The sequence below is a fragment of the Molossus molossus genome, unplaced genomic scaffold (assembly GCF_014108415.1).
Source record: "Molossus molossus isolate mMolMol1 unplaced genomic scaffold, mMolMol1.p scaffold_m16_p_17, whole genome shotgun sequence".
Lineage (NCBI taxonomy): Eukaryota > Metazoa > Chordata > Mammalia > Chiroptera > Molossidae > Molossus > Molossus molossus.
Window position 1 is genome coordinate 2,626,136 of NW_023425352.1, and position 21,504 is coordinate 2,647,639.

Below are 21,504 nucleotides of genomic sequence, written 5' to 3' on the forward strand. Positions count from 1 at the left end.
CGATGAAGCCCCCGGGACGGCCCCAGACAGAACCACCTCCCCTGCACCCGCTGGGTGACCCGGTTCCGCCAGGCCCACGCCTGTCGCCCGTCAGAGGGCAGGGAGCAGGAGGCTCGGGGACCCTCAGGCCCATGGCCAGGCTCTCTCCTGGAGGCCAGCCAGCTGACTTCTCCCTCCCTTGTCTTTATTGGGGTCCACCCTTCAAGGCAGCCTGCCCACCAGCTGGGGACCTCAGTCTGAATTGGAAAAACAGGGGCCCTTCTCTCCTCTGCCCCCTCCCCCCATTACACTTCAGAAACTGTAGCTGGAACATGACTCGGGACATAAGGCCGTGCAGCTCACCGCTGGAGACGACACTGCCGCCATCTGGTCCGGGCTCCTCTTGGCTGTGGTGTGTGTGTGACCTTGGACAAGTCACCTCTGGGCGCCTGGCTTCCCTCAACCAGAAGCTTCTCCCTGGGGAACAAGGAGCAGATTGATCAGAAGCCCAGCGTGGAGGGGTCTGCGGGGAGCCGAAGAGGAAAGGCAGGTAGAGGAGGAAACAGCTCCTGGTCCAGGAGCTCAGGTGAGACCCCTTTCCCTCCTTACACGCCCAGGCGGAGGGGCCAGGGGCCAGCCGGTGTCACCACCCTTTGCCCACTGACGGGTGGAGGACTTTTATGGGGGACAGGGTAGTGCGGTGCCCACAGCTCTGACTCGGGGGGGGGCACTTCTGCTAAGGCCCCTGCCTTGGCTGTCCCGTCCGTATAGCAGAATGATAACGGCGCCACGCCACAGGTCAGGGAGGACTCACTCGGCCAGGACGTGCCAACGCGTCGGCCTGATGCCTGGCACGCAGATGCCCTCCGCGGACGCCGGTTAGTACTGGTGTTGCCTCCCGTTGAGGACCTTTGAGATATAGATGCTGCATGTGATCCTCCAGGGGAGGGAGAACAGGGACCCTCTTTTCTATTGTCCCGAATGTGACTCCACTGATGTCAGAGAGAGGAGGGTGACAGAGAGACACAGCCTGACAGGGGGATATTGATCAGCCGCCTCCTGCACGCCCCCTCCTGGGGATCAAGCCTGTAGTCTGGGCACGTGCCCTAATCAGGAATCGAACCGGCGACCTCTTGGTGTCAGGGTGACATCTAATCAACCGAGCCACACTGGCCAGTGCAACAGGGGCGCTCTCGGGGCTAAGAAGAGGAAGAAGGGAGGGATCTCCGACGCCTGTAAAGATGAAAACAGGTTGATATAAGAAAGAATATATGTACCCCCATCTTTGTAGCAGCACTATTTACAATCGCTAAGATCTGGAAACAGCCCAAGTGTCCATAGACGAATGGATTAAAAGCTGTGGTACATATACACAATGGAGTACTATGCAGCGGTAAGAAAAAAAGATCTCTTATCCTTTGAGACGACATGGAGGGACCTGGAAAGTATCATCCTAAGTGAAACAAGCCAAACAGAGAAAGACAAATTTCATATGATCTCACTTATTTGTGGAATATAATGAACATAATAGCTTGAGGAATGGGGTAGTCCCAGAGACGCGGAAGCGGGGTACAGACGGACAATCCCCTAAGGAGTGGGGAGGTGGGGGAGGGATGAACCACAGAACTTATACGCATGTGTGCATGAACAGTGGACATGGACAACAATCTGGCGAAGGGGCAGGGAGGGAGGGGGAGGGGGGAATCAGTGGGGGAAAAACGGAGAATCATCTGTAACAAAAATTAATCAATAAAAAAAAAAACACAGGTTGATGTGCCCAAGGGCACACACTAGGGAACACCAGCGGGTCTCAGGCGGCCTTCTCACCAGAGACCCCGGTCCTTCATGTTCTCCGTGCACAAAGCTGACGTCTAGGGTGCAGGGCTCCTGGCCTTCTGGGAGAGGGCCCCCAGGTCCCACAGGCTCGGCCCAGGACTCACGGAAGGACAGAGCTTCCCAGGACACCCACAGTGGAGTCCTCTGCCCCCCACTGGCCCCTGCCCCCCCACTGCAGACGCCAGCCTCCTCCTCCCCCTCTATTCTTCGGTGACCTGGCAAATATGTGTGGGTTACACAGCCCTTGCCACCCCCGCAGCCCATTCTCTTCGGCACGATGCATGTCCTTTGTGTAAGGAGGGACATTTCTGACACAGGTCCCAACTCTACTGCCTGAGGATGTGGAACAGGACAGCGGGCCTGCATCAGGTCGGGGCTGATCCAGGGGAGGCCGGCTGGAGCAGTGTGGAATGACAACCTCCACAGTGGCCTGTCACTGCTCCAGATGTGCCTGCCACCCTCCTCGGCCTGTGAGGAAGTGCTGCAATCTCCATCTCTGCAGCCAGAGCGATTTCTCTCTCTCTCTCTTTTTTTTTCCATTTTTTGTTCAGACAGAGTGGGAGGGAGAGAGAGGAAGAGAGAGAGAGAGAAACATCGATGTGAAAGGGACACATCGAGTGGCTGCCACCCGCACGACCCAATCAGGGCCGGGGACAAACCACAACCGAGGTACGTGCCCTTAGCGGGACCCGAACCCGGGTCTCTCTGGACCGCAGGCCGACGCTCTAACCGCTGAGCCAAACCGACCAGGGCCCAGAGCAATTTCTAAAGCGTTACTTTTTTCGTTGTATTAAAACAATGGGAATTTCTTTTTAGTTTTCCAAACATAAAGTAACATTCAAGTATCGAATATGCTGATCCAAAAACACCCGCCACAGCTTCTCCGCTTCTAGATTCCGACATGCACACAGAGGTCAACCCCCGCCCAGGAGCAGATGTCCCCAGAAAGGAGGGCGGCACCCGCAGACCACGTACCGCTGCCCAGAGGACAGGCCTTGGAGCTGACTGGTTCCGATCAACGTCTTGGCCAGGACCAGGGCCCAGGGTGCCACGGAAGATGCCATTTTGGACTCTAAGACTGATGTGTGGGTGGTGGAGGTGCCAAGGGAAGTGCAGGCGCCAACTCATTTCTGAGGATTTGGCTTCCACCACGCGTCCAGCGACGCAGCCTCAGCACGCGGAATGGCGGGCGAGGCCCAGACCAGGTCTCGGGGCAGCCAGGAGTGCCCGGTCCACAGGCGCCGCCCACTGCTCCGCACACTGCACGGGCACGGGCTGGGCACCCAGCCTGTCCTTCGGGGAACTCTGACCCCTCTTGGCTTCTCCACTCGGAGCGTTCCCCTCATAGGGTCGGTCTCCCGTCACACCAGGTCCAGGCCAGAGTCTGCACCTGGACACTGCCGTCCCGGCAGTCTCTGCGGCCACTGTGATTGTCCCCTTCTACAGGGAAGGAAACTGAGGCAGAGAGGCTGAATAAGTGGTTTGTCACAGACGCTCCCCACCCTGCTCCCCTTCCCGTGGCCGTCCCCAGGGTGCTGGCACCCAGGGGACCCCTGACGAAGGAATGACAGTAGGAGGGCTCCTGGGTGTCAGTCCCGAGCAGGGGGCCCAGCAAGACATTCGGGGGCATCAGAACCACCTGGTGACGGGCAGACACGGAGCCTGGTGAGCACAGAGGCCCTGGGGAGAATGTGTCTAGTTGCAAGGGACAGAACCCAAATCAGGCACTGGAAAGGTCTCTTATCCGCCGAGACGACACGAGGGACCTGGAGAGTATTATGCTAAGCGAAAACAAGCCAATCGGAGAAAGACAAATACCACATGATCTCACTTATTTGTGTACTATAATGAACAAAACAGACCCAGAGACATAGTAGGATACAGACTGACAAACCTCGGAAGAGGGGGCGGGGGAGAAGGAAGAGATAAACCACAGAATGTACATGCATGTATGTGTAATCGAAGGACATGGACAACATGCTGGGGGGAGGGGCAGGATCACGAGGAGGGTGTCAATGGGGGGGAAAAGGAGAAACAGCTGTAACAAAAATAAATCAATAAAAAAAAAAAATAAGGGTACTTGAATGGCTTAGGTGAGGGGGCAGCATGGGGAGCTGGTTTCAGGCATAGGTGGATCCAGGGTCAGAAATGACGGAGCCCCTGGCCTCCCTCCTGCCTCTTGGTCCATCATTCTTCTCTGCTTCCTGGCCCTCCTACCTCGACTGCCTGTCCCTGCGGCTCGGTGGTGCCAGCTGGACACGCCAGGGGCAGCCTTTAGGTTGGCGTGGAGGCAGGAGGACAGTGTCCGCCCAGGGCTCTGCCACATAATGATCCTGTGGCCAAGCAGGCACGCCAACTTCGCCCTCTCCCCCTCCACCCACCTGGCCAGTTGCAGCCTTGTTTTCACGCCGGGGGCCCCTCTGTCTCCCTCGCTGCTCCTGCCGTCTCCCTTCCCCATCTCCCTAAATTCCCTCGCTGCTTCCTCGTGGATCCATTCGGATCCCAGAGCCCAGGACACCCGTGCTCGATGAGACCGCGGCCACCGCGGTGCCCAGAGTTGCCGTTAGTAAAGTCTGAGGCGGATAAAAACCTGGTCCGCGAGGCAAATCCGCACTGTGAAGTCCTAAATGCAAGAGGATTGATCTCGGGGAGATTAATTTCAGCAACATGGAAACGGAACCATCGGAAATGGCCGAGTGGAGCTGCGTGGAAAGTGGCTGGAGGGACCGCGTCGGCCTGATGGCGTTCCCCGTGGAACCCTGGCCCTTTCTAGAGGCAAACGCATCGCTGCCGTAATCCTGACTCAAGTGCTCGTGTTGACGTAAGGAACGTTCAAACCTGTAGAGAATGTTTATGGGTTTATTTGAGCCAAACTGATGACACTTGCCAGGAAGCAAGCCCCCCGGGATTGAGAAGATGCTTGGAAAAAGGGCACTTCTGCAGCGTGATTTATACGTGACAATCAAAGGGGGGGCGTAAGTGGGTCCCATGAAGTCCACGGGTGATCGATGAGGGAGGCGGGAGAAAGCGAAGTGGGGAACCTCTGGGATTGGATAAAGGGTGAAAGGATAGACACACCCTCTGACACGGGCGGGTGCAGTTAGTCGACTGAACACAGCGACAACAGCACTGTGGGCTCTGCGGTGCTGGCCGTGCTGTGAGGGCCCCTGTGTTCTTCCGAAGGCGTGTCCGCCAGGTGTGACCCTCCAGGGAAAGGACCACAGATGGGCTAGGTCAGGGTGACGGTTGACCTCTGCCAGGGGAAATGCCGCCTTAGGACATGACCGCCCACCAGGAGCCACTTCTAGTTAGCGGTCTTCCTTTCAGACCGTCCCGTGTACCAGGCCCCCCTGAGCTTGTCCGATTTAGTATGTGGTCCCTTTTCAGCCACACTCAATTCAAAATGTCTTCAGGGTCAAATTGTCCCAGCCCCTGACCCCCAAGGGGTGGCATTTTGTCGTCAGCCCCGACAGACAAACGGGGAAAGGCGGTGCCCGGGCCACCGTGGCAGGGCTGCGGAGAGTTCTAGGAACACCGCAGAGGAGCCGAGGGAGGGTACCCAGCACACGTCAGCCCAGATCTGCCCAGCAGCCCGGTGAGGCTGGGCTTGGTGCCATGGCTGCGGCCCCAGCCCAGGGTGCAGGCTCAGGTCCCTGCAGACACCAGGGGGCTGGGGACACCCTCTCCTGTGCTGGCCCTGCCCCTGCCCCTGCCCCGTGGCTCCCACCACCACACGGTGGCCTGCAGCCCCTCAGAGTTCCCGCCAGCCTCTCCAGAGCCTCTGTGTGTCCCGAATGAGACCAGGGAGCAAAAGCACCCAGCAAGCCCTGTCTTTTCTAAATGATGCTTATGGTTGTTCTCATTCTGAGCACCGATACTGTGTGGCACAAGCAGAACTTCCGGAAAACACACAAAAGCAAAAGGGAAAACTCAGCTCCGACTGCACAGCCCAGGGCCGACCAGGGCGGACCCGTGCGCGCCCCAGCTCCCGGGGAGCGGCTGGCCCAGCGAGGCGGAGGGGCACATGGTGCTCGGTCAAAGAACCCAGCAGGGGACTCCTGTCCGGGCCCCGCATGTGCTGCGTGGCCTCAGACCCCTCGCAGCAGGGGCCTCGGAAGCAACCAGTCGATTTCTCCCCGCCACCGCCTCTGCTGGACCCCGCAGGGGTGGGGGGAGGGAGATCGTGATCTTAGGCCGGTGCTTCTGATATCGGACGAAGTGGGGAGTCCTCCCCCCACAAGGTGCTGCAGGGGGCGGACTTCTTACACTGTCCCGAGAAACAGAATCTCCGGAGACGCGCACAGGAGAACCAGTGATTTCTGTCTGCGTGGAATACACCCCTGGGTGTTGAAGACTCCGTCTCCCCCGTCCAACCACAGAGGTGCAGCGGGGTTTCTGGGGAGCTAGAAGCAGTGTCCAGAGCTTCTCCTCCATGTGGAGTTGGGTCCAGTCCAGCATCAGGCTGGCTGCAGCCCCTTAGTCCACTGTGGGGGGGTCCGTGTGGCTGTGGGCCACGTGGGCAAACTCCTGGAAGCCACGCGTGATCCATGAGACAAGAGTGCCAAGAGGAACCGAGAGCGTGAGAGCACAGGAGAGAGCGAGTTTCTTTGTTCAGGGCTACGGATTCTAAACGCCTGCACCCTTGCAGTGGCCATGCCCTCTGGCCAGCCATCTCTGTCCCTGGCTGTGATCGACAGGCAAGCTTATCCCGTCACCCAGACTTTACTGGGCCTGCGTCGGTGTCCCTGTGTCCCGTCCCCTCCCCCGGTGTTTCGCAGGGAATGTCCCCTTGGCTCCTTTCCTGTTATTAATAATCAGCTAATTACAACGGGACCATTTCTGTCCTCCCGACAGCCAGCCGGTCAGGGAAGGGCTCCGGCTTCCCATTAGACACATGAAGGCCAGAGGCCAGCGAGGTTAGTTACTGATCAACATGTCACAGCAAGGAGAGGGTAGATCTGGGACTCGTCTCCGTCTGGGAGACTGGGGCTCTCTGACCCACATGTGATACTTTGGGAGGGGAGGGAGGAGATGGGTCAAAATGACGGGAAAAGGTTCTCTGCTCCCCGCCCCCCAGCACTGCCCTTCAGAGCTGACACGCTGGCCTCCAAGGAGGGACAGACAGCAGCACCCACACAGGACCCTCCAGGCCTCCCGTGGGCGGTGCCGAAGCCCACCAGCCCGCGGCCCGGCCTTCGGTGCGGCTCAGACTCGGCTCCCCAGCCAGAAAGCCGCCTCCTCGGCCTTCGCGGGACGGAAGCCAGGCGAGGCAGCTGCTATTTTCGGTTATTTTTATAGAACAATCCTGGTTTCCTCCAGGAATTTCAGCCCAGAGCCCCCTGGGATGCGGTTTCTGGAGAAGTGAACACACATCCTATTGGGCAAGCAGATGACACGACTCCTCTCCCCCCACCCCCTTCTCTTGAGGAGGCTCGCCCCTCCCCCGACAACTTCTCCGTTCCCAGTCTGTCTGGGCCCATGTCACCACATCGCTCAGCCCTGCTCCCTGTCAGAGGTTTGGGGGTTCAAAGGTGCAGAGGAGCCAGAGCCAGGGGGGCACAGACCAGCACCGCGCTGTCCCTGGGCGCCAGCACAGGTGTTCATTTCACCTGTATTTGCTGGTGTCCCATGTGCTGGGGGCCACGCTGAGGCTGAGCAGGAGTCTGCCCTCCACTGCTGACAGCCAGCCGGGGCCCGAGCCAGGGCAGGTGTCCCCGAGGAGAAAGGGTCAGCCGGTTTTCCCTGGGCAGGCCCGAAGGGGAAGCCCCTAGGAGTCAGGGCGTTCCACAGAGCTTGAGGGGACGAGGTCAAGTTCCCCAGGTGTGAACAACCCATGCAGGGGACGCAGGAACAAAGACATGAATCACGGAAGAGCTGGGGACGTGGGGACCTCTGAGCAGTTTGTTTGGCCTGGAGGCCAGTGGGCCTGGCTTGTGTTTGCCAGAATTACGGGGGACACCACTTGAAACGACTCGGATTACCCTTCTTCCCAGCCCTGAATTCCACACCCGGGGACCTTGGCCCACCTTGTTAGCCCAAGGTTGTGACACTCTGTCCTCGGGGCCTCGGCAGCAGGACAGGCTTGTCCTCGTGGCTGCAGCGTAGCGATAGCTGAGCCTGCTGACTGGTCATTCAGGCAGAGCACTGTCCCAAGGTAACGAAAGCCGAGCCCAGACTCGAGCCCTGGGAGCCCGTTCCTGCGCCTGCACTCGGAAGCCGTGCCAGCCTGTGCGGGATGCGGGCAGGCGGCCTCTCCCGAGGGCTCCGCCACCTGCGGACGGCACGCCCGGACGCCAGGCTCGTGGGTGCGGGCAGTGGTGTCACCGAGGGGGGCGCGCTGCCGTGTGGCCCAGGACGCAGTCACAGCTCTGGGTCTCCCCAGGAGGCAGCGGCACCTCCACCCCCACACGGGGGCACTGTAGAGCAGCCAAGTGCTCGACACTCCGCGTCGTGGTCACACGAAAGTGGGTGCGGTGTGGGTCCCCTCTCCCTGCTCCCATGTCTTAGACTCCAGAGCTGCACCTGCTCCACAGAAGAGCGAAGGTGAGCACAGCCCAAGGGCCAGGAGTCGTGCACAGGTGACCCCAGCCTGGGCAAGGGCGCCGCCTGCACCGCCTCCTCCCAAGGCCGGGGGCGGGGGCAGGTCCCCCAGATTCCAGCCTCAGGCATGTGGCTGTGGCCTCAGGACAGCTGCAGGGCTGACTTGCTTGGTTGAGCCACCTTCCCAAGGTGACTCTCCGAGACAGACACCAGCAGCAGCAGAGCGCGTCCCCCAAGGTCACGGCCACCCCGTCCTTCCCTGGGGCATTGGCCCGTTTCTGTGTGGGCTGAGGCCCGACATCTGTGCTACAGCGCAGCATCGACCGCCTCATTCAGACAGAAATGTGCACACTCTGCAGACACAGAGAGCTCGGGAAATAGGTCAAGCCCCAACGCGCTCCGTCCACAGCCCTGTCCCAGTGTCTCCCGTTCTAATCAAACCAGCCATGTATGCACATGAGTTGCAAGAATTCATTACGTACTTTGTCTCATTTTGGAGGAACACACAGCACCCCACTCCCCGACACTCAGGCCTCAGCTGGATACTGATTCGGGGGGACTTTAGCCTTGCCCGCAAGGCCCTGGCAGAGCCGGAGGCAGAGCATTGTCGATTTCCTCATGAATACAAATGTCCCTGCTCCGAGGCTCCGAGACATAATTCTGCAAGGTCATTGCGAGGGGGACCTGCGTGACAGACCATCGAAAGCTCGGGAGTCCACTGGACGCGCCGGCTGAAGCCACGCCGCCCATTCCAGCAAGATCGATGGCCGGAGCAGCCCGCGTCCGCGGCAGCCGGCGGGGATTCAGAGTTCGTCCCCTTGTTGAAAAGCTCGGGGGCCCAGGCTGCCCGGGCAGGGCTGTGCTCGCGGCAGAGGAGAACCCTGCAAAGCCGTGACGGCTTCATCGCGTCCCCCCGCCCGGGGGCCCATGAGAGGTCCTCGGCGTGACACATTTCACCGCTGAGAACCCAGTCGCCCCCCGCCACTCCAGCGCCAGCCATGTCTGCAGACCCCGTGAAGGTGCCTGAGGACGTTCACCCGGCCTCGTGGAAGATGCCGTCACCACGGCCTCCTCTCAACGCGCCTCGACAGGCGCAGAATTCTGTTGCATACGGGACCACGGGGAGGCCTCTGCACCCCCAAATGCCTCTTTGCAGCCTTTGCGGCTGGAATCTCCTGCTCCCAAGGTCACAGGCCTTCACGGTCAGCACAGCATAAAGCACACAGACCTTGGGGTCCCCTGGCTCTGCCTCGAAATGCCTCATGGACAAGCCACCCACCTAAGACGAAAAGGGAGTGGCGCCCCCGCCAGGCAGGGCTGACTGAGGCCTGGCAGTCATGGGCGTGGCCGCAGTAAGGACACAGAAGTGGCTGTCTGATTACTAGGATCTGTCAGGGCCCCAGGGACCCTGGTGACGCTGTGTGGGTACCTGGCCTTTGAAAGAGAAGCTGTCCTGCTTGGCCGTGTGGCTCAGTGGTTGAGCGTCGACCCACGCACCAAGAGGTCGCCGGTTTGATTCCTGGTCAGGCAGGGTGCATGCCCAGGTTGTGGGCTCGATCCCCAGCAGGGGAGATGCACGAGGTGGCCAATTGATGTTCTCTCTCATCGATGTTTCTATCTCTCTCTCCTCTCTTCTCTCTCTAAAATCAATAAAGAAAAAGAAATATGAAAGAGAAGCTGTCCAGAGTCCTGGGCTCTCCTCCCCGTGTCTGCTGACTCTGCCCCCGACTTGAGTAGGTGCTGAAATGGGTTGTTGTCAGTGACCACTGGCTGCCCTGCCCTGTCCCACGCACGGTGGGCGTGGCCATCTGCCTTGCTTTGGTCCATGGGCTGGCGCAGAAGTGACCAGGTTCCAGCCCAGAGCCTAGACCTCCAGGGACACGCATGTTCCCACTTGTCCCTCGAGGAAAACGTGCCCTGGATGGCTGCTGTCTCTTCATGCTGGACCCCTGGGCAAGTCCAGCCACTGCCTGAAACAGCTGCCCCGCCACAGACCCGTGATGCGGACAATGACCACGTGCTGTTGGAGGCCGCTGCGGGGAAGGGCAGGTTTAGCAGCATTTTGAGGCCACAGTGACTGAACGGATACCTGAGCGCCCGGGGTTGCGTCTCCGGCACCAGCTGCTGTCTGCTCTGGTCTCCACGGCCGCTCTGCTCCCTGGCGTCTCCCGACCTCTGGCTCTCTCTGGATCTCCAACTTTCCCTACCCCAGCTCCTCCCTGGCTCCACACTCAATGCCACTTCCTGCTCTCAGCTCTGACCTTACACCTCCTGGCCTCGCTCCTGCTCAGCCCCTCACCGCAGGGACAGCAGGGACAGGCTGCAGGGCAGAGGCCTCAGCAGGCACTGTGCAGGCACACCACGGGGGCCTCGTCACAGATCCCGGGAGAGCTGGGGCCAGGATTTGAACCCAGGGCCACCTGGCCCCAGAATCAGAGCTGTTTCTGGTGGGCCCTCATCGCCAGGTGCTCTCCTCCCTCCGGACCAGCAGGTTCCGTAGCAACAGAGCCCCGTGTGGGGAGGGAATTAAGCCGTTCCTGACCCAATAAACAGCAGGTGAACGTGCGAAAACCATTCGTGTGGGTGAAAACAGTCAAATGTTGGCAATTTCACAGGTTTGCGAGATTCACGGCTGGCTGAACAAACAAGCGCAGTCCTACCCTAACCGGCCGACATTCGGTTCACATTTCCCTCCGAGGTTCGCAGCGGTGTCGGGAGGACCCACTGAACACCCCGACGGGTTCTGAATGAGCCCTCAGCAGGGCATGGTCCTGGGCCCCTGGCTCCCACACGGCCGAGGGAGAATTCGCACTCGGAGCCGCTGTCCGTGGGCTGTGAATGAGCGAGCAAGACGCAGAGGAGCAGCCAGCACAGCAGGCTCCTGCGTGTTCGCCGCCTCCTTCCGGCTCACGCCGTGCCCCGGAATTCGTGCCAAGGACGAACTCAGCAAGGCCCATGGGTCAGTCCGGTTGTGAAGCCGGTGCTTTCCCTTCTCACGGTCAGAGACTCGCCAGTGGGGGCAGTTAAAGTAGGTAAAGACTACCCCCACTCGGATTCCTTCCCGAGGGCCCCCTCGTGCCTGGGCATTTCCCACTGGCTGGGACCCCCAAGACGGACTCTCTGGCCTCATCTCCCCCAGCCCTGGGAAGCCTCCGGTGTGGAAGGAACGGAGGGTGCAGACGGTCACTGACTGATCACCTTCCTGTGCCACACCCTGAGCTGACCCTGAGCACGCTGCTCTCTCCACGAACCCTCACATGACCCTGGGGAGGCCAGCGGTCCTGCGGGCCTGGGCCCATCGGACTCCAAGCCCGTCCCCGTCCCTCCACAGACGCCGAGAGGCAGTTCTGCAAACGCACTGGTTCCTCCGATGCAGGCAGAGCGTGCCCGCCAGCTCTCTGGCCTCCCCTGAGCCAGCCCCCTGCCTCCTGGCCGGCCCACGCGGGCAGGCGGGGTGCACGGCTGAGCTGCCTGCTCCTACCAAGACCTGGTTTGAAAAGTCAGCGGCCACGGCTTCCCCTCTGGTCCTGCTCCCTAAACGCGCTTCCCGACTTCCTCCCCTCGCTGGGAGCAGAGCATCCAAAATTAGATCCGCCAGAAATAGATCCGCTTGGACCAGAATGGGGAGAATCGTGCCAGGCCAGTGGGACCTCAGCGCAGCCCCCGGGCCGGGCCGTGGGGAGCTCAGCACGCTAATTACGGCATCTCGGAGGATGGAAGGGAGAGGAGGCGGCCAGAGGGAGTTCCTGTCCTCCCTCCCCTGCCGGCTCGGCTCCCTCTAGACGCCTCCTGGCTCCTTATCTCCTTTACGGGACTGCTCAGGCCTCGCCAGCTTCCTGCCCGAGCTGCGTGCTGCGGGCCTGGAGGTCGGCCGGCGAGGCCCCGAGGGGAGTTGTGCAGGGCCAGCCCGGCAGCCTGGGCTTCCCTGGGGAGCCTCGGAGCCCAGCACGCGACCAGGACGCGGGATCACACTGTCGTGTCCACAGGGACGCCCCACGAGAATGCAGCCACACGGGGGTGTGTACACACTGGCTGACAGACGTCCCACCACGAGGAGAGGCTGGAGTCTCAGCAGGGACCACGAGCCGTCTACTCTCTGGCTGTTCCGGGGACAGCTTGCTGGCCTCTGCCCTGGGCGCTTGACCTCCCTGGCCGTCCGCACCGCTGCTGACTCCGGGGAGTCTGTTCCACGCGAGTCCCTTTCCCCTGCGGACTGGCCGTTCGTTAGAGGCGGGGGAGCCGGAGAGGAGGCTGCAGAGACCGCCCGGGAGCCCCCGGCTTAGAAACTGAGTAATGTGGGCCCCTGGAACCTGCGCAAAGCGAGAGTCCTCGCAGGCAGGGGGGCAGGGGAGCCGGTTTCTCCATCTTCTCTGTGTCTGACCCGGCAGAGAGAACGTACGCACATGGGGGTGGAGCTGGAGAAAGGGCATCTGTGTGCGTGTGCGTGCGTGTGTGTGCATGTGTGTGTGTGTGTGCGTGTGTGTGTGTGTGCGTGCGTGTGTGTGCATGTGTGTGTGCATGTGTGTGTGCGCATGTGTGTGTGCATGTGTGTGTGCATGTGTGTGTGTGCGTGTGTATGTGTGCATGTGTGTGTGCGTGTGCATGTGTGTGCGTGCGTGTGTGTGCATGTGTGTGTGTGTGCGTGTGCATGTGTGTGTGCGTGTGTATGTGTGCATGTGTGTGTGCGTGTGTGTGCGTGTGTGTGCATGTGTGTGTGTGTGTGCGTGTGTGTGCGTGCGTGTGTGTGCATGTGTGTGTGTGCGTGTGCATGTGTGTGTGTGCATGTGCGCGTGTGTGTGCGTGTGTATGTGTGCATGTGTGTGCGTGCGTGTGCATGTGTGTGTGTGCGTGTGCATGTGTGTGTGTGCGTGTGCATGTGCGCGTGTGTGTGTGCGTGTGCATGTGCGTGCCCATGTGTGTGTGTGTGTGCCTCCCCCCGCCTCCCGCGCCGGCCACAAGCAGCACCCTGGGCATCAGGCGGCCACCGGAAGCGATGACAGTGGGAACCGCACAGGAGCGGGAGGTGCGTTGGGAGACCCAGAACGTGCCGCAGGAGGGTGGGCGGTCACCCGGTCCCATCCCTGCCCTGCTCCACGGGGAGCCTGAGAGTCCGGCAGGAATGAACCCGAATCACACGACCGGAGATGGGATTTAAACCAGGGCCCCCGACTCCCAGGTCACATGCTGTCTGGGGATGAGAACTGACAAGGCCCACAGTCCGGGGACCAATAGCCGTCGGGGTCTCTGGGTGCCACTGGCTGGTCGCTCGGACCCCATTTCTCCTCCCTGTGCACAGAAAGACTACATCCCCCTGCAGGCCACGCCAGTCAGATCTGCGCCACCCACCGACTTACTTTCACATGTCCCTGACCACGGCGTCACGCGGCCTCCCCATCCGTGACGGGTGGTGACGAGGAAAGCATCAAGCTTGCTTTAGTCCGATCACGACTCCTCCTGGGGCTGGAGTCCCCGAGCGCGGTGATGGGCACGGCTGCCTGGACAAACTGCGTCTCTGTTGTTGGGAAGGAGACAGAGCGATAGATGTAGGTTGGTCAACAGCAGCCCCTCTGGCGGCTCCCCTCAGACCCTTCTTCTCTCTCCAGAGACGGTCCCGGTTGTGAGAGACCAAGACTCGCCTGGCTGGCCCTTTGGCCTTGAAATCCCTGGGTCTGTGCCTCGGCTCAGCTGAGCCCAGAACTCCTCTTCATAACGTTGCCCAGGGACCGGCCCCCCTGAGTAAGCGATACCAGGCCACCGGGCCACCAGACAGCAGCTGAATCATTCTCCCTGAAGGACAGGGCGTTCCCCGGACCTGACCCCCAGGGTCGCCCCTTTCTCCTCCACGGTGCCACTGGTTACCGTCCACCCATCAGAAATGCCGGAGCTGTTCACAGCCAGACCGCTCAGCGCTGCGAAGGAGCAGGGCGGCGGGCACGGGCGCGGCTGCCTGCGGGAGGGCACACTGTGGCGGCACCATCGGAAGCCACCTGGAGGCTAAGTATCAGGAGCCTTGAATATGTTCAAGCTCTTTGATCTAATAATCCCACCTCTGGGAACCTCTTCTGAGAAAATAATTTCAATACTGGAAAACCTTTTCACTCCGAGATATTCCTGGCGTGGTGACTTCTAATAGTGGAAACCTAGAAATAGCCAAAATAGCTACCATTGGAGGACAGCCATTAGAATATATACAGAGAGAGATAATACATAGATGATGTATATTCTATTAAGTGAAGGTGCAATAGATGATGGATGGATGGATGGATGGATGGATGGATGGACAAATAGGATAGATGGATGATGGATGGATGCATAGATAGATAGATTGATAGATAGATAGATAGACAGACAGACACAAGATGGATAGATAGATAGATAGACAGACAGATAGACAGACAGACAGACAGACACGAGATGGATAGATTCCACTCATATACATTCATTGAACACGGTGGCTGTAAAAGGTTCACAATGGGAAGACACATTTGAATAAAACACCCGAGTTAACATCATGGGTGCACTATGATTATTAGTACATGAAAAAGGCCAAAATAAACTCCAAAATGTGACCCTGAGTGGGGAAACCAGGGAGGATTTTGATCCTTCTCTCTGCTTCCCGTCCTTCTCATTCTTTCTTTTCTAAGCCTGTGCTGTCTTATAACCCAGTTGTTAGAAAAGCATGCGGGCCGCTGGGTGAGCGCGGAAACTGGACGGGGCAGCCCCTGGAGGTGTCCCCTGCGCACGTGGGCCTCCTCCCTGCTGCACCCTGACTCGTGCGGCCAATGGGAGGCTCCTCCGCTCCCGGCCTCTCCCTCGGGAGCGGGCTCCTCTCTCTCCAGCCCTGGCAAAGGCCCCCCGCTCTCCAGGCTTCAGTTGGGGGCACTACTGCTTCGGTTCAGGTCACCTTGGCTCACTGGGCCGCACCTCAGGCCTCCGCCTTCCCATCCAGAGGTCCCCCTGCGGGCAGACCGCCCTTCTCCGGAGACTTTTGCTCCCTCCGCCCCCAAGGCGGTGGCCTTCGGCAAGCTGGTCCCTAAGTGCTCCGTCAGCTTTGTGCAGTCACCCACATCCCGAGTAAGGGGGACAAGCTCTCAGACTACATTTATTTTCATCGTATCAGACAACTACGACCCACTCACGCCTTCGTGGCTGCCGTTACTCGGTTTCCCTGCTCTGTGAGACCCCGCGGCGGGGCCCACCAGCCCAGTGTGCCCATCGACCCCTGTTCGCAGGATGGACTGTCCCGGCGTCGGGTACCGGGGACGGGCGGCCGGGAACGTGCCCACACGCAGAGGAGCAGAGCGGCCGGTCTGTAAGGCGCGTGAAGGTGCACGTGCCCAAGGCGATACGTTTTCCGAGACAACAATATAACTTCGAGAGGGGGGGAGAAAGTTGAAAGGCAGTGTGCAAACTTTTTGTATTATCCTCTCCATTCTTCTGTAGATCTAAAATTTTCTAAAAATTAAAGTCCATTTAAAAATTTCTGTTTCCTTTATTGAATTTCAGAGAGAGGGGAAGGGAGAGGGAGAGAGAGAGAGAAACATCGATAAGAGAGGACATCGACTGGCCCCCCACAAGCCCCCCACTGGGGATCAGGCCCACAACCTGGGCATGTGCCCTGACCGGGAATCAACAGGCGACCTCTTGGTGCAGGGTCGACGCCCAACCACTGAGCCACACTAACCGGGCTAAAGTCCACTTTAAATCATTCAGCATAACACCTATTAAACTTAAAAATGACTAAAATTCAAAATATTTTGAGGCTGCACTTAGATGTGGTGGAATGAAACGCAGAGGGGAGGCCAACAGAGGAGTCCTGGCCCTTTGGTGCCCGGGCAGGGCGGGGCTCTGGATGGAGAGCAGTGGGCAGGCACATCTGGTCAGAGCCCAGCTTTCTCGTTGGATGGTGACGAGCTGGTGTTTATTAGATTAAAATGGAGGAAGGGAGGGAGGAGGGGGGTGGGAGGAGGGAGGAGGGGGGTGGGAGGAGGGAGGAGGGAGGAGGGAGGAGGGAGGAGGGAGGTGGGAGGAAGAGGGTGCTGGTGCAGACAGCTGAGCGCCATCGGCAGGACGGGAGTACCCAGTGGGTGCACCTGGGCCCGTGAACAGGAGGCAGGATCTGAGCCGTTCACGATGGCCTCTGAGGAAGAGGAGCAAATTGTCGGGTGAGCAGCTTGGAGTGTGCTAGGGAGCACAGACCGAGTGCCAGCCCCACGGGCACAGCACACAGCCTTGCGGGGGGGGGGGGTGCTCCCTGAGCCTCGGGCAAGGCTCTGCCCGGCACACAGACAGCCTGGCTCAGGGTCCAGCTCTACATGACCAGCCGGGCCCGTGTAGCCAGGTGTGTCCCTCAGTGTTCTCATCTGCGCAGTGGGGAGAAACAAAGACAGCGCATGGGGATGCTCGCGCAGACGGGCTCCGCAGACAGAGCATGAGGAGGCTCGTGCAGACGGGCTCCGCAGACAGAGCATGAGGAGGCTCGCGCAGACGGGCTCCCCAGACAGAGCATGAGGAGGCTCGTGCAGACGGGCTCCGCAGACAGAGCATGGGGAGGCTCGCGCAGACGGGCTCCGCACACGGGCTCCGCAGAGCAAGCACTCAATGACCGGCTGCTCTCTCATGCGTGCGCGCGTGTGGGTGGGGGGGGGGTACCTGCCCGGGACTCCCCTTCTCCAGGCCAGGATGCAGCCGGCCCCAGCTAGCTGACTTGAGCCTGGAGCCCAGCTCAGTGGGGTCTGAGACCCCAATGCTGTCCCCCCCACACACATCAGTACACACCAGCCCCTCCCCCATTCTGCTCAATGCCAAGGCTCCTCAGGTTGTATGGCTCAGCTCCCAGCAGCCCTTCTCAAGCCCTGTCCACTCCCTGGCCTGCGCCCCTTCCACCGGGACCATCGCCTGTGCCTGCCACCCCGGCCTCCAGTCCCCTGCGCCAGCCGGCCGCCTTCCGCATCACGTTCAGCTCACATCTCTCCGGTTCCCACTGTCCCTCTGCCCCAGCGCCTTAGCTGCACTCCAGGCCTCCACTGGCTCAGCCTGCCACCTGCCCCCCAGCCCCTCCCCCAGCACACCCTTCCCTCCTCACTGCAGCTCCCTGGATCCTGCAGGACTCGGTTTCCCTCTGAGACACCCCTCCCAGGAGCCTTCCACCTTGGTCTTTGGCTCTTTATTTCAGTGGCCCGTCCCTGCCTCCCATGCCCACTGTCCCTGCACCAGACCCTCAGACAGTCCTAAGGGCAGGGCCCCACCACCCATGCCACACAGAAAACACGTGTCTGGTGGGTTGACAGGGTGGACGGAGGACGGAAAGGAATCTGGTGTCTCCTGTTTACTGCGGGCCTTGAGCTTGGAAGGAGAAATTGCAGCCACAGCAGGACGGGCGGGAGAGCGGAGCCAGCTGCCGGCTGGGGCCATCCCAGGGCTCACACAGCAGATGGGGCTGCAGGTGGGGGGCGGGGCCGAGGGCCTGCAGGCTCGGACCCTCCTGGCCACCTCGGGGAAGCGCCGTCCAGGCCAGCTGTCCACCAGACCCTCCTTCTCTCGAGGACGTTTTCTCCTTTTCCATCTTTCCAAGAGGGGACAGAAGTCTCCCGAGGCCTGCTGCCGCTCGGAGAGGGGAGCTGGGTGATGGTCCTGGTGGCAGACAGATGTGTGCCTCAGAGAGCAGGAAGTTCGCCTGAGCACGAAGCCCCCTTGCGGAGAGGAGGACCACGGCCTGAGCCTGAACCTCACGTCGCTGTTGGGGCCGGCTCCGCACAGGGCACCTTGCCTCCGGGGTTAGACCAGTGAAAGGCACGGGGCAGCCTCGGGTCACCCCCAGTGTTCTGATGGGGTACTGAGTGCCAGCCAGCCTGTCTGCCCAGTACTAACTCGTGCCCGCACCCTCCAGTGGCCCCCGCCCTCTCCCATCACGGCCGAGCCTCGGGGGCTCCTGGGGAGCATCCCCCCTCACAGAGCCATGGGGAGTGGTGCAGGGCTCTGCCACGTCGCAGGTGGGAAAGCACAGCGAGTCGGGCCAGCCATGGCCCCTCGGCCCCCGGAGACCCGGAGGGGCACCGTTCCCGGCTGGGCCCAGAGCCCAGGACCCTCCTCAGGGCAGCTCAGAGCGGCCCCTTCGTGCGCGTGGCCAGCAGCCTCCAGCGGCCCCTTGGGGAGGGGCAGCCGGCGAGCCCGTCAGTCACTGGGGCTGACGCTGACCACTGCCCTGCTCTGGCCTAAGGCACCTGACCCCACTGTGGTACCAAAACCTCAGAGCCCAAAGAGGAGAAACAGCTATTTCCTTTTCCCAGATGAGGACACTGGAGCTCATGGGATTAGGCAACTCGCCAAAGGCTCAGAGCCACGTGACAGAGTGAGGCTCCCGCCCCAGGTCCCCTCCTCTGTGTGCGTTCTCCTCCCGGAGTAAAGCTGGGGGGGGGGGGGGTCAGGGAAAGCCCAGGTCAGCAGGTCAGACAGGCGACGTGTGTCTCACCAGTGCGGGAGCTTCTCCTCTGCAGACAGCCCCGACCCTCCAGGTGGCCTCCCCGCACCAAGGCGCCGCCACCCCGTTCCTGTTCCCTGGCACCAGCCCGAAGGTCGAGGCTGCCCACACAGCGGGCCGATCCCACGCTTGAAGGGAAGGTGTGCACGGCACCATGAGAAGGGCAGCGGGCTGTGGGAGCTAAACCCAGGCCGGGCACTTGGACGTCCCTGGACACCAGCAGGGCGCGGGGAAGGGTGCCCGGGCCAGGGAGGGGAGCACCATCACGCCCGCGCCTGTGCCACCCAGGAACCGAAGGGAGACGGAACAGGAGCCGATGCCAGGCTACTGCGACCGTCCAGGCGCAGGGTGGGGCGGCCGGAGCCAGGAGCAGGTGAGAACGGAAGGCGAGGTCAGCGGCCAGGCCACGGCAGGAGTGGGGTCCCCGGGGCTGAGGGACAGGCCAGCAATTGTCCCTTCTCCATAGGCCCTCACACGAATTTCTCCACTCCCTTCGGCCCTTCCCAGCTTGTTCTTATACATCGTGCGGGTGAAACCACCTTCCGAACTCCGCACTGCCCAGTTCACACTGCTGGTCAGGGGCAGCCTCCCACCAGGCCTCCTCCGGCAGGGCGACAGGCACCCGCTCCTGGGATAAATACGGGGAAAGGCCGCCCTCATGCATGACAGGCCTGAGCCCCGGAGCCAGCCTGCAGAGCCAGCCCTGGGGAGAGGACAGCAGCCGGGCCCACCTCCAGGGCGTCCTGAGGATGGGGCAGGGCAGTGGGCCAGCCCCTCAGGACACACTGCACCGCTTTGTGAGGGCAGATCACATCGTGAGACAACCACCCGGGTCACCACGTCGCCCGTGGGCGGGGAAAGTAAGAATCCAGCCCTTTTCTGGGAGCTGCCAGACTCCGGCCCCAACCCTGGATTTCACAGCGAGACGGTAGGGTGGGTCCTAAGTAAGAACGTGCCAGGTGGAGCCCTGTGGGAAATGGTCCAGGGATCCAGGGCCCTCGCTTGTCCTCAGCCACGTAAGGGAGGGCAGACAAGCCAAGGGCAGGACACCATGGAGGAGCAGAGGCCGGCAAATCCACTCACAGAGCCTTCCAACCTGCTACTTCGTGCCGTTCTCCCTCAAGGTGGGCTCGTTAGCCCATTTTAGAGATTAAGAAACTGAGGTCTACAGAGAGCAGGTGACACAGAGAAGGCTCAGAGCTGAGATGAGCCCAGCTGTTCAAACCCTAGAACACCAGGGTCTCCCTCGCAGGGGTGGTGTCCACGGGGTAGGCATGTTGGCTCCTCGGTGGTCCCTTTCTCCGGGCAGTGTCCCCTCTGATCATGATTTCCACAGGAAAGCGAACTTGGAGCTCACTGGCTCAGCGGAGGAGAGATGGGGCTCAGCCAGGCTCCCCTCAGAGTCCACGGGCACAGCAGCCGGCCGCCTCATGTTGCTCCGATTTGGCTAAGTACCTCCGGCTGCACCCCGAGGGCTTGGGAAGCCTGCCCCCCAGCTCGGATGTCCCCTGGCCCAGCACAGATTGTCAGCCGGTGAACAAAAGGGGGTGGGCAGATGGCAGCCTCTAGCAGAGGAGGGTCCACGTGAGGCTTTGGGGGCCCTCGGGAGACCGAATCCAGACATGAGGAGTAAGGGACAATGCCTGGCACGTGGTAGACAAGAAAGTGTTATTGATAGAAAATGCCGGACCGTGGGAAACAAAGGCACTTGCGGTTCCCACGTGAGCAGGGAGCCAGGAGTTTCAAAGGAACGATTCTGAGTGCTGCAAACAACCACGATGGATCTCGATTCCTAAAACCGGGCTGTGCGCCCAGGGACCCAGGAGTTCTCGGCACACTCATACTATCCAGACTTGGAGAGACCCGAGCAGTCATCGGTCCTCACCCCCGATATGTGGGTTGTCCCTCTGCCGCCCTCAACAGGTGCACCCGCAGAGCAGAGCATGCCCTACTGCCCACAGCGACTCCCGCCACTCGCCGACGCCACGGCCCTCAGAACAGCGAGCGGGACGTACACGCTGGCCCCGCCTCTGCGTAGGAGCACCTGCTCACCCTTCAGCTCCAGCCAAGTTCCCAGGGAAAGCTTAACCCTCCTAAGTCAGACCCTCCTATCTGATGCTCTCATCACCTTGGCACTTACATTTACTTGTTGACTGGCTATCACCCCCACTAGAAGGTGGGCTCTGTAGGGGTGAGTTCTGGCTGGATCTGCCACCCCATATCTAAGGGTTGTGCCTCCCTAAATAGATTTTAACATCTCCAGACATCTCACAGCGAGGTACCCACAATCCTCTAGAACATAGCCTGCCCAGACTCTCACCTCCTTTATTCTAGACATCATATCTCTGTTCATCCAACCGGAGCTCAAACAAAGGCAACTCTGCACTGCTGCCTCCGTCCTGCATTCCAGTCCCAGAGCCGTGTCCACACACAGAGCCCCTGAGTCTGTCCAGAAGAGCTGAGCAGAACAATCACGGCACTTGCTGGAAGACAGGAGGCATGGAAGATGCCAAGAGTCAGGACAGGGCCAGGGGCTAAGGCACAAGCTTTACCGCTGGGTTCAGAGCTACTTGAAGGGTCAGGAAGCAAATTACTTCATCTCTGTTCCCCTCCTACAAATATGGACTAGCGGGGCTTGCCTCACAGAACTGTAGAGAAGAGAAATGTAT